Here is a 12,827-nt window from a genome sequence, read left to right on the forward strand (position 1 = left end):
CAAATAGCTTATTGTGTGGTCTTGTTTTTTTATCGAGTCTTAAAAAGTACATTTTAATTGGAATGTTTAGACCATTCGTATTTAATGTGATTATTGATATGGTTGGGTATAAAACTGTCTTTTTGCTATTGGATTTCAATTTTTCCCACTTGTTATTAGAGTCCCATTTCCTCTCATTCTTCCTTATTTTGGATTGAGTACTTTTTATGATAAGTTTTATTACCTTTACTAGTTTTGTTGCCCACACAATGGGTGGGTTCAATTGCTTGGCCACCAATAGTACAACAAGCTCAACCAAGGAGGATTTAACAAGTGAATCTAAAATTGCAACAAGTAAGGAGGACACCAGGGATAATTCTCCAAAGCAGCGCCTCCCTGAACGACGCTGAAAACACCATTTTTAAGCTCGTTAGCTGAATCATTGTGTGTAGAAGGTACAGTCAAGGCAGCACAGGCACAGTTGTCAGTCATGCTTCTACATACATCACAGGTGTATACACGATAGCAAATAAGCTCTTCTCTTATTTTAGTGGAGTTTTTAGTATGGTAATGAGGAGAGTTTGCCAAAGTTCATCTCCAACTGAGGCCTCTCTGGATCTAATTGGTTTTTGTTTTGCCAGCACTGGGCTTCTTCCTGGAACTTCTCTTAAACAACTCAAGATCCAACAGTTACAAGTGGATACTTTTACAGTGTATGCCTGAAAACCTGAGGACATTGGGTTGCAGCTTATTAGCTTTATCTCTGTGTTTTTAGAGGTTGCTTTAGGATTTGTTGTATATTTCCTTAACCTACCATAGTCATCTGCAAGTAATATCGTGCCAGTTCACATATGGTGTAAGAACATTACAAAAGTATACTCTCTCTTTTTTTTTTTTTTTTTTTTTTTTTGAGACGGAGTCTCGCTCTGTCACCCAGGCTGGAGTGCAGTGGCCGGATCTCAGCTCACTGCAAGCTCCGCCTCCCGGGTTCACGCCATTCTCCTGCCTCAGCCTCCCGAGTAGCTGGGACTACAGGCGCCTGCGACCTCGCCCGGCTAAGTTTTTTTGTATTTTTTTAGTAGAGACGAGGTTTCACTGTGTTAGCCAGGATGGTCTCAATCTCCTGACCTCGTGATCCGCCCGTCTCGGCCTCCCAAAGTGCTGGGATTACAGGCTTGAGCCACCGCGCCCGGCCTAAAAGTATACTCTCTCTTACTTCTGGCTATTACATTATGCCCTTATCACCTCACTTCGACATTGTCATAAACCCCACAATACATTGCTTTTTTTTTTTTTTTGCTTTACATAGTCTATTATATTTGAAAACAATCTTAAAAAATTAAGAAAAAGAGGCTTTTATATTTTATATATTTTCTGTTTCAACGGTTTTCACTTCTTTTTGTAGATCCAGATTTCATTCTGGTGTTATTTTCCTTTTGTATTTTGTACTTCTTTTAATATTATTTGTAGTTCAGGTATGTTGGATAATGAATTATTTTAGCTTTTGTTTGTTAGAAAAAGTCTTCTTTTTACTTTTATATTTGAAAGTTATTTTTTCTATGTTTTGTTTTCCAGGTTGGTAGCCTTTTCTTTCATTACTTTAGACATAGAATTCAATTGGCTTCTGCCTTGCACTGTTTCTGAAAAGTTCTCTGTTCACCCTGTCTGTGCTTGTCTCTGTACATGGTTTCCTATTTTAAAAAATTATATTGTGTATATCTAAGGTACACAATATGATAAAATGCAGATAATAAAAACGTTCCTGCTAGTGAAGCAAATTAACATATCCATCATCTCACATAGGTATCCATTTTTTATTTGTTTTGTTTTTCTGTGGCAAGAGCAGCAAATGAGTAGATTTTTAGCTGCTCTTGCCATAATGTTTCTTTTTTTCTGGCTGCCTTTATACGATTTTTTTTTTTTTAACATAATTTGATTATGACGTGCCTTGGTTTAGTTTGTTTGTTTATTTATTTATTTATTTACTTATTTCTGGTTGGGGATTGTTGACCTTTCTGAATCTATATATGGGCTTAAATTTTCATCCATTTTTGAAAACGTTTTGTAATTTTTTTTGGGTCTGTTTTAGAGACAAGGCCTCGTTCTGTCATCCAGGCTGGAGTGCAGTTGTGCAATCACAGTTCAGAGTAGACTTGAATTCCTGGGCTCAGGTGATCCTCCAACCTCAGTCTCCTGAGTAGCTGGACTACAGGTGTGTGCCACCATGCCTGGCTGATTTTTAAAAATGTTTTTGTATAGATGGAGTCTCACTATGTTATCCAGGCTGGTCTCAAACTCCTGGGCTCTCAAGGTGCTGGGATTACAGGCTTGAGCCACTCTGCCCTGCCTTTTGTCATTATTTTTTAAAATATGTTTTTGGCTTGTCTCATCCCCTGCTTCTGGGTCTCCAATTACACATACATTTTTGTCTTTTGGGAGTAGAGAATCTTTCTTTGTTTTATTTTAGGTAGTTTCTGCCTGCACAGATTTTTCTGTCTGTACATTGACTGATCTTTTCTTTTGTGGTCTAATATGGTGTTAATCCCAGTCAGCATATTTTTAAAAATCTCAGATACATTTTTCATCTCTGCATGCTTGATTTGTGTGTTTTAAAAATACTTTTCTTGTCTGTCCTTAGCATTTTATGCTTTCCTGTATTGTCTTCTACATATACAATGTATTTATTTTTTGAGATGGAGGCTCGCTGTGTCGCCCAGGCTGGAGTGCAGTGGCACCATCTCGGCTCACTGCAAGCTCCACCTCCTGGGTTCATACCATTCTCCTTCCTCAGCCTCCCGAGTAGCTGGGACTACAGGCACCCACCGTCACGCCTGGCTAATTTTTTGTGTGTATTTTTAGTAGAGACGGGGTTTCACCGTGTTAGCCAGTATGGTCTCGATCTCCTGACCTTGTGATCCACCCGCCTCGGCCTCCCAAAGTGCTGGGATTACAGGCATGAGCCACTGCACGTGGCCTATTTATTTATTTATTCAAACGGAGTCTAGCTCCATCGCCCAGGCTGCAGTGCAGTGGCATGATCTTGGCTCACTGCAGCCTCCACTTCCTGGGTTTAAGCAATTCTCCTGCTTCAGCCTCCCAAGTAGCTGGGATTACAGGCGACCACCACCATGCCTGGTTAATTTTTGTATTTTTAGTAGAGACGGGATTTCACCATGTTGCTTAGGCTGGTCTTGAACTCCTGACCTCAATGATCTGCCCGCCTCTACGTCCTAAAGTGCATAATAGCTATTTTAATGTCTTTGTGTACTAATGATCTCTGTGTGTATAATTACTGGGTTTGTGTCTTACTGATCAACTAATCTCATTATGAGATATATTTTTGTGCTTCTTTGCATACCTACTCAGTTTTGGATGGATGAAAGACATTGTCAACTTTGTATTGTTGGACTCTGTATTCTTTTAAAATATTTTGAAGTATGTTTTGGAATGCATTTAAGTTACTTGGAAAGTTCAGATTTTTTGGCGGCTTGTTGCTGACTTTGTTAAGCATCGCCTAGTGTAGTACTGTGTCTGGAATTGGTGGGTTCTTGGCCTCGCTGACTTCAAGAATGAAACTGCGGACCCTCGTGGTGAGTGTTACAGTTCTTAAAGATGGTGTGTCCGGAGTTTGTTCCTTCTTCCCGGTGGGTTTGTGGTCTCGCTGGCTTCAGGAGTGAAGCTGCAGATCTTCGCGGTACAGCTCTTAAAGGCAGTGCGTCTGGAGTTGTTCATTCTTCCTGGTGGATTCATGGTCTCGCTGGCTTCAGGAGTGAAGCTGCACACTTTGTGGTGAGTGTTACAGCTCATAAAGGCAGCGTGAACCCAAAGAGTGAGCAGCAGCAAGACTTATTACAAAGAATGAAAGAACAAAGCTTCCAACCTGTGGAAGGGGACCCCAGTGGATTGCCACTGCTGACTGGGGCAGCCTGCTTTTATTCCCTTATCTGACCCCACCCACATCCTGCTGATTGGTCCATTTTATAGAGAGCTGATTGGTCTATTTTACAGAGAGTTGATTGGTCTGTTTTGACAGCGTGCTGAACTAGACACAGAGTGCCCATTGGTGTGTTTACAATCCTTGAGCTAGACACAGAGTGCTAGACACAGTGCCTAGAGGGAAAAGTTCTCCAAGTCCCCACTATGTTAGCTAGATACAGAGTTAGCTAGATACAGAGTACCAGTTGGTGTATTTACAAACCTTGAGCTAGACATAGAGTGCTGATTGGTGTTTTTAGGATCTTCTAGGTAGACATAAAAGTTCTCCAAGTCCCCATCCAGCTCAGGAGCCCAGCTGGCTTCACCTAGTGGATCCTGCACTGGGGCGGCAGGCAGAGCTGCCTGCCAGTCCCGAGCCACCACTGCACTCAGCCCTTGGGTGGTTGATGGGACCGGGTGCCATGGAGCAGGGGGCAGTACCCATCGGGAGGCTCTGCCTTGCAGGAGCCCATGGAGGGGAGGGAGAGGGGGTAGAGCTCAGACATGGTGGGACGCAGGTCCGGAGGCCTGCCCTGCTGGGAGGCAGCTAAGGCCCGCCCAGGGAGAATTTGAGTGCAGCGCTGGCGGGCCGGCACTGCTGGGGGACCCGGCACAACGTCCGCAGCTGCTGGTCCGTGTGCTAAGCCCCTCAGTATCCTGGGCGGGGGTGCTGGCCGGCCGCTCTCTGTGTGCAGGGCCCGCCGAGCCTGCGCCCCCCGCTGCTGGAACTCGCACTGGCCCCCAAGCGCCGCATGCAGCCCCGGTTCCCGCCGGTGCCTCTCCCTCCACACCTCCCCGCAAGCAGAGGGAGGAGGCTCTGGCCTCAGCCAGCCCAGAGAGGGGCTCCCACGGTGCCGTGGCAGGCTGAAGGGCTCCTCAAGCACTGCCAGAGTGGACTCCGAGGCCTGCCGAGGAGGCGCTGAGAGTGAGGGCTGCTAGCATATTGTCACCTCTCAGTACCCCAGCTTACTCTGCTGCCCATGCAGTCCTGTTACTGAGGCAATGCCCTTCCCAGTGCTCCACGTGGTGGTGTCCCCTGTACTGCAAGGTTCCTGCAGTCTAGTTGTTGGGAGTATGAACTCTTCCCAGAACTGTGTGAGCCATGGCTATTGTCCCTACTTTTTCTTTTTATCGGTTCTTCCCCCCGCCTCCGGTAGTTAACTCACTCACATGTGCCCGTTCATGTCCAGGCAGAGACTCTAGGGAATCCACCACAGACCTCTGGAATGTTTCTCTGTGCAGGGCATTCCTTTCTGGTACTCTGCCCTCTAATTCTAGCTTTTGCTCTGCTGTGGGGTCTTGAGTGCAGTGCATCCTGATGAGACGGTGCTGCAGGCCCAGCCCACCGACTTCCAGAGATGTCAGTTGCATCTCTCCCCTTTCCTCTCTGCCTTTGCCTCCCTGAATTCTCAACTCCGTCTCCAACTCCCCTGGCTTTGCCTGGATTCCCCCTTCCTGTGCTGTGGCCCCAGCACTTTCCGCAGGTTGTAGGCTGCGGCATTGGTGGGATGCATCCCATTTGCTTCCCTTCTCTGGGGATTGTTGTCCTGTGCTGCCTGCTGCTCCATGTCTGAACACCCTCATTTCATGTCTTTTGTCTGACTTTTAAGTGAGGTGGGAGAGTCACCCAGTCGCACTCTTTCTCTGTCACAGCTGACCATGGTCATCTGTCCAGGCTTTCTTATGTTTCTGTAGTCTTTGGGCATCACTGGACAGAGGCTGGCTGTCTGTAGGAGTCTCTGCGCGGTGTTTACCTGCTGATGCAATCTGCACAGGGAGAACACTTGGCCTGTGGTCCAGGTGAAGGCCCTTCAGGGGTGAGACTGTGGGTGTCCTGGGCCATACTGTCCCCTATCCTCTCCCTGCGTTCTTATCGTCCCCCATAGATTCAGAGGGATTTGAGAATCAGCTGTGCCCCAGACTTCAATCAGGCTGAGGACTGTGGGTCAAGGTTCAGGGACCCTGCGGCTCTAAGTCTTTATCAGTATTGTGTATGTTCCAGACTCAGTTTAGAATTGAATCACTTTTTATGGAATTCTTTCTCTGGGAAACTGTCTTTGACCTTCCCAATAACTGATTTATGAACATATCTTTTTAATAGATGACTTTGGTTTGATAAAATTTGGTGTCTAAGGTGAAAGATGATTGTGATTTCTGTCTCTCTTTGGAAAGCCTGTGATTTCCAATTTTAATTGTTTTTTCCTTCAACTGTTTACAGGACTGTCTACGAGAGAGAAGCTCCCCACGTGGTTCTGTGTGAGTAGTGCTTTTTATGATGCTGTCACAGGCGATATTTTTAGACTAAACGACTCTTTCTGTGTCAGCAGAGTGGAAGCCGTGTGTCTCTGCCTTCCCCCTGGATCCTGGTTTTATGTCTCATGAGGAACCTGCCTCAGGTCACACTACTGCCGAGAGCATGTAGTGTGAGTGACACGCATTTTCCGTTCTTGCTTCTGTGGAACCAAGATTTTCAAAGAGGCAGTTTCCTCTTTCTCTGGTAACCTTTCTTCACAGTTAACCTGACCATGTAGACCAGCAGGAGCTGGAGGGCCAGTTGTTAGCACTCTTGGAGCCTACTGCATGCCTTTGTTCTTGTGCCGACAGTGCCCCCTGCCCGATAGTGCCTGTGTGTGCGGTGGCCGTGATGGCACCACAATGCCTGAAGCCACACGGTGCGTGGGTGACATCTGTGGAAAGGACCTGGCACCGGCCAGCACACAGCAACACACACCTGTCTCAGACAATGCACTGTGGTCTCAATTCTAGTTTTGTAAAACTACCTTGAGATGACTCCTTTTAAAATTATCCTTAAGATGTCTTTCTTTTTCTAAAGCTTATAAATGTCATTTTCAAAACGTTTTCAGCAGGAACTTGCTGTATATTTGCAGTTTTGCGTGGAAAACTAATGTAGTCATGATGACTGCTGATGCTGGTGAAGTAGTACCAGCCACCCTGATTTGATAACTTCCATAGAATCACTCCCTTCATCCTCCCAGTGCCCCCCTGAGATAGGGATTGTTATTCCCTGAGGCTTGGCGAGGTGAAGTAACTCACTCAGGTTATCTTGGTGACAGTGGTGGGGCTGGGATTTGAGCCAAGTCTTCCAACTTCACAATAGTAGAATAAGAAGAGCTGCCTTGTTGATGTGATGTTGGTCGGAACTCCCAGTGTGTCTTGCCTTCCTCGTGTGCTTGATGGCAGCCCTGGGCTGCTGTGAGGTCCTGAGCACAGTGCATCCTGAGGAGACAGTGCTGCAGGCCCTGCCCACCGACCTCCAGAGATGTCAGCTGCAGCAGGGCAGCGCCCTGGTCAGAGAGATGGCATGGGGAGTTGGCAGGGGGAGCCCCTCGGAGAGATGGCTGGGGGGGTTGGGGGCCTGTGCATGTAGGTGCTTGGGCTTGCAGGTGACTGGAACCCTGACTAATATCCTAAGAGGAGAGTTCTTACCAACAAATTACTTGAACAAATACTTCGTTTGTTCCTTCATTTGTTTAGCAGATGTTTACAGTGTGCCTGTGATGTCCCAGGCACACTGCCAGAATCCTGACATCCTTGCCGGGGACTCGAAAACATAAATCTAGTCAGTGAGTTCATTCTGTGGCATGTCAGGGGCTGACAGTGGCTGTGGAGGAAACAGGGAAGGGCAGGGTGTGGGAGTCCTCGTGCCATGTGAATAGGCCGTCAGGTCAGCCCTGAGACATGGGGCATCTGTGTGAGTCTTGCCAGAGATGCAGGTGTGAGCCCCTTGGTGCAGGAGGTAAGTAAGGGGCTGCAGGGCCAAGGGGGTTTTGAGCAGAAGCTCGGGTCTGACGTGCCTGGTGCATCCATGGAGCAGTGAGGAGGTTGCGGGGCAGGAGGTGAGAGTGTGGCTGGGGCACGTCAGGGGCCTCACAGGTCATCCCGAGGCTGCTCTCAGTCCGCATGGCGTTGGGGGCTAAGGGGAGCCTACCAGCAGGGTGGGTGTTCTCAGTCCGCACGGCGTTGGGGGCTAAGGGGAGCCTCTACCAGCAGGGTGGGTGTGGGAGTGTGGAGCCAGCCAGTCTCTTCTCCCTGCTAAGTTACTGTTGTGGCTTTAACTAAAGCTTCTGTAATACCTGCTTCTTAGAGGAATCCAAATCCCTGTTGCCTTGGGGCCAACTTCGTAATCTTACAAATTTGAATCTAATTTTCGCCAAAATCTCAAGGGAAGAGCCGCTGGGACTCAGACAGATAAGCAACACCCGTTATGTGCTGTTCCCATTTTCTCTTTGACTTTGGTGTTGTCCATATTCTTCTTCTGAGCCTAACTGTAGGCTCTTCAGACTGAGCCTACAGTTCTGGAAATAAACCAGTGTGCTGGGGTGGGGCGAGCCCGACCTCCTGCAAGCTGTGCCCCGGCAGCCAGGCTGAGAGGCAGAGCAAGCAGTGCAGGTGGAACCATCGCCTGCTAGCACGTGGGTTCTGGAGGCTGCAGCAGGCAGATTCTGGAAATTCCCTGAGGCCTGTGTTCAGTACAGACAGGGAACTTTTATAGGCACCTGTGGCCTCTTCTGCTGGTGGGAAGGGAGGTGCTATGCGCACTGAGCTGGTTGGAACAGAAGGGCTCTCCTCTCGTGGGCTGTGTCGAGTGAGTCCTGCAACTTCCCCCTGTGGGATTCTGGGGTGCGGTGATGAAGCAGCGCAGAGCTCATCTGAGTGGATGTTTCCCAGGGGAGCCAGTAGTTTTGGAAGTACTTGGTTTTTCCATTCCCATGTCTTGGAGAACTCTTCCCCCCTCCTGAGAGAGAGCGATGAACGTAGGCCTCATGGAGAAGCACAGGTGGGCCTTCCCTGGGCTGTGTGTGGTCTGTGCGGACCTCTGAGGGCCACTTCATTTTGCAGGTAGGGACCCATCTCCCATAGCTGGTTAGTGCCAGAGCCCACTCCTAGCCCCATCGCGGGGCTGTTTTTCCGCTACAGCAAGATCGGGAAATAAGTAGTAATGAACACTTTGTTGAAGATTTTTGTTTACTTTGAGGTCTTTTATTTCTTGTAATACTGAATTGGTTATATGCTTCTTAAAGTTTTTGTTTGTTTGTTTGTTTTCTTGAGACAGAGTCTCGCTCTGTTGCCCAGGCTGGAGTGCAGTGGTGCCATCTCGGCTCACTTCAAGCTCTGCCTCTCATGTTCACACTGTTGCCATTCTCCTACCTCAGCCTTCTGAGTAGCTGGGACTACAGACGCCCGCCACCAGACTGGCTAATTTTTTGTATTTTTGGTAGAGATGGGGTTTCACTGTGTTAGCCAGGATGGTCTCGATCACCAAGAAATTGAGAAAGAAGATGACAGAACTTTGAAAGTTGAAAGGCAAATGGACAAACAGAGCAGATCTGAACCTAGAAAGCTGCGAGGTGCATGTGAGTGTGAGTGTGTGTGGTGTGTGTGTAGTGTGCGTGTGTGGGCATGTGTATTTACCCATGCAGGTCTGTGTGTATATGTGCGTGTGTATGTGTGTGCAGGTGTGTATATAGGTGCGCACACACGTGTGTGTGTGGAAGGTGTGTGCGTGTGTGGTGTGTGTGCATCTGTTGTATGTGTGTGTGTTGAGGGGACTGGGAAGTGAGTTTCTTGTGTTGCAGACCGTGCCCCCACGTCTTCGGAATGGCGTTACTGTGCGGCTGAACATGGGGAGGCAGTAGAGGTAGTGTTGACATAGGAAGGCTGTGGAAAACCTGTCTGAGAAGGAGTCAGCCTCTCAGCCCTCTCCTACCCAGTCTAGTTCCGCCCTGGAAGGTGACCTGGGAGCCTGCCGTGTGTTGGGGGACTGTCCTAAACGGAAAGCAGGGCACAGGATAGCTTCACCCCAGCCCCTCCTTATTTGGCCCCAGAACACTGGGAACCTAGGAACAGATGCAGGAGGGAGGGAAAGGAGCCACTGGGTGGGTGAGGAAGCTGGACGCTGGGGCCTTGGAGCGTGGCTCCAAGAAAGGCTTGGAGGGTGATGTCAGGATGAGTGGGTCTGCAGTGGTCAGCCCCATGGCTAGGAGTTTGGAAAGAAATCAACCTAAGTTCATAGAGCACCAAGCAAAGCAGTCGGGAGACCCTGATTCCCTGCAAGAAACAGAAACATTGTGCAAGAAGGGAGCTGCAGCATCAGGTGTAGGTACCAGGTGCACAGCTGGCGAGGGGAGTCCTGGAGAGTGGGGAGGAGGGCGAGGTAGGGGCTCAGGAGAGTTGGTGCTCATCTTTTGTAGCAGGAAGCTAACAGCTGATACATAAAATTGTAAGATCACGAATAGCAAATGCAAACTCAGTGATTAGAAATATGGAGATAAAGAAATGCCACAGGAGGCTAAGAGCTCACGGAAAGATTGTGATGTGGGGGACAAGGGAGGGGCACGGCCACTGCTTTTCATAAGCTTTATCGAATTATTTGCTTTTAAAAACTGTATATTTATAGTTTTATTGAAAATAAAAAATTTTAAAGGTTATATGGGCAAATACTGTTTTGTAAAAAGTTGATGAACCTCAGGCCCTGAGCTCCCTTGCTTGCCCTGCTCCTGCCAGGTCAGACTTCCACTGCCCTTGCCCTCTGGTCCTCTCCACTGCACCGGCCCAGCCTCTGGCTTGGTGAATCTGAGGCAGAGCTTTCTACTCAGCTTGCTTGAGCTCTGCAGCGTTAGGCCTGGTGAGCGCCTCTTGCCCAGTGCTCCAGGGGCTGTGGGGAAATTTCAGTCCAGACTGTCTGTGTCAGGCATGCAGGACACACTTCCGTGCCCTGCTTTTTAACTGAATAGTATTCTGCAAAGTGTTCGACCTTACCTAGTTTGAAAACATTATTTTTAGAAGGTTGCATGGTTTCCCATGTATGGATCTAGGTATCATTTATTGGATTATTCCCTTTTTGTTTATTGTTTTTCTGATTTCCACTAATATCCATAATACAAGGCAAACATCCTTGTGCATAAATCCACAGCAGCTTCCTCTCTTTTGTAGGCAGTGTTCACACCTACAGAATTCCTGGGTCAGAGGACATGGACATTTAAAAGAGGCATAATGTGTAATTGCCAGGCTGATCTCAAAAGTGCAAGTTTGTACTGGAACAAGCTGTACCAGAGCACCTGTGCTGTTGTATCCTGACACACCAGGTGCTGCATACGTCTCCATCTCAAAATGCAGAAGCGAACTGAAGACACATGGCTTTAGCTCTTTAACAATAATGTCGTTTTCCCCGTGCTCATAAGCACTCTTGAGTTATTGAAGATACTCTGCTTTTATGTTGGTGGGAGGAATTTTCCCCAGTTGAGTCGTGCACCTTTTTGTCTCATCTGTAGCATTTTGGGTGGCTCTCTCAGTATTTTCCCTTGTGATGTCATCTTCTATTGTGTTTACATTTAGAAAATCCTTTTCTTGGGATTTAGTTAGGTATATGTTCTTAGATCTAAGTTAGTTCTCTTATATTGGAAACACCATTTATTAAAAAATACTTCATTTTTCTAATGATTCATGCTGCAACTTCTGTTATGTATGTGTACCACATATGAAAATATTGTGTATTTTAGTGTCTGTTTCTGAATTCTCTAATTGACCTCTTTGTTGTAGTGCTGGTACACTGTTTTAATTATTTTAGTTTCATGGTATATTTCCATATCTGATAAAGGTAACCAATATTTCAAAAAACATTTTGGTGGTTCTTGGCCACCTACTTTCTAATGAACTTTAGAATGATTTTCAAGTTTAAAAAGTTAATCATATTGAGGTTTCTTTTCAAATGGATCAGATCTGTAATTTAAATTATAAACAGCTGATATTTTAACAATATTTAAATAGTTTCCTATATAGAAAAGGAATTCCTCTTTCCATTTATTCTGTTATTAGCCTTCAGTTACATTTCATAGCTTTCTTGCTATAGGTTTTATCTTTCAAATTCTTTTCCAACTAATTTGTGTTATTTGGTTATTGTAATTGGGACTTTTCCCATTGCATTTATCAAATATTTAACATTATATAGGAAAACTATCAGTTTTTATATATTTGAATGTGGTCATGTGTTAAAATGGTTTTATTTGCAAGAGGGTTTTCGGGTGAAATTTGACTTATTTTTACCTTGACCCAAATGCATTCACCATGAAGTTTGCTTGCCGTAGCTATCTGGTAAATATTCTTCATTAAGCTACAGAAGTTTTCTTTTATTCCTATTTATTAAGTCATGTGTTTTTTAAAATCGAAAATGAAAGCTGCATTTCACTAAATGTGTTCATTGCTACTATTTAGGCGGTCATGTGATTCCTGCTTTTGTCTCTTAATGGAGTGAATTCTGTTCCTGACATTCCAGGTGTTGATTCTTGGAATAAATACTGTTAAGCCATAGCTCTTCCAATTATAATATGCTCCCAGTATCTTACTGGGACTAGAATAAGGGTTAATAATAGGGTTAGGGCTAGAGTTAAGGCTAGCATAAGGGTTGGGGTTACTGTTAGTGTTCAAGTTATTGTAAAGGTTAGGATTAGGGTTAGTGTTAGGGTTATCGTGAGGGTTATGGCTAGGGTGATATTGCTCTATAAGGTTCTTTTTTTTCTAATTTTTATATGATTTTGGTAATATATAGCTTGCTTTCATAACATGATTTGAGAATCTTCCCATGTTTTTCTATCCTTTATTTAAATAACAAATTTTCCTGTCCTCTGTTTAGAAATGCAAATGTTATCAGCCTTTGATAGAATTCTACCTTTGATAGAATTCATCTATCAAAGCCGCTAAGCCTGGAGTCTATTTTGGAGACTGATTTTTTAGTGTCTATATAATTTCTTCCATGGTTATTGATTTTATACACATTTTCTTATACACCAATGGTTTTTTCTTAGGAAATAGTCAATTTTAAGCAAGTTTTTAGGTATATAGGTAAAAATGTATAT

The 12,827-nt window shown here is 45.7% G+C and overlaps 1 protein-coding gene across 9 annotated transcripts in view; it reads left to right on the plus strand.

The window, feature by feature from the left end:
* The window catches only part of PCBP3 (poly(rC) binding protein 3), a 280,894-nt gene that overhangs the window by 88,748 nt on the left and 179,319 nt on the right, over positions 1 to 12,827 (plus strand). For 6 of the 9 annotated variants that reach the window (XM_021935142.2, XM_021935141.2, XM_017956357.2 and 3 more), the window contains one exon: positions 6,173 to 6,210. The exons of 2 other annotated variants lie outside the window; for them this stretch is intronic. The gene's annotated coding sequence lies outside the window, so the exon portion shown is untranslated. Of the gene's footprint in view, positions 1 to 4,755; positions 6,211 to 12,827 lie in introns of those variants that run through there. One more of the 9 variants, XM_031665822.1, reaches the window with a different exon arrangement.

The sequence above is a fragment of the Papio anubis genome, chromosome 4, assembly GCF_008728515.1.
Source record: "Papio anubis isolate 15944 chromosome 4, Panubis1.0, whole genome shotgun sequence".
NCBI lineage: Eukaryota > Metazoa > Chordata > Mammalia > Primates > Cercopithecidae > Papio > Papio anubis.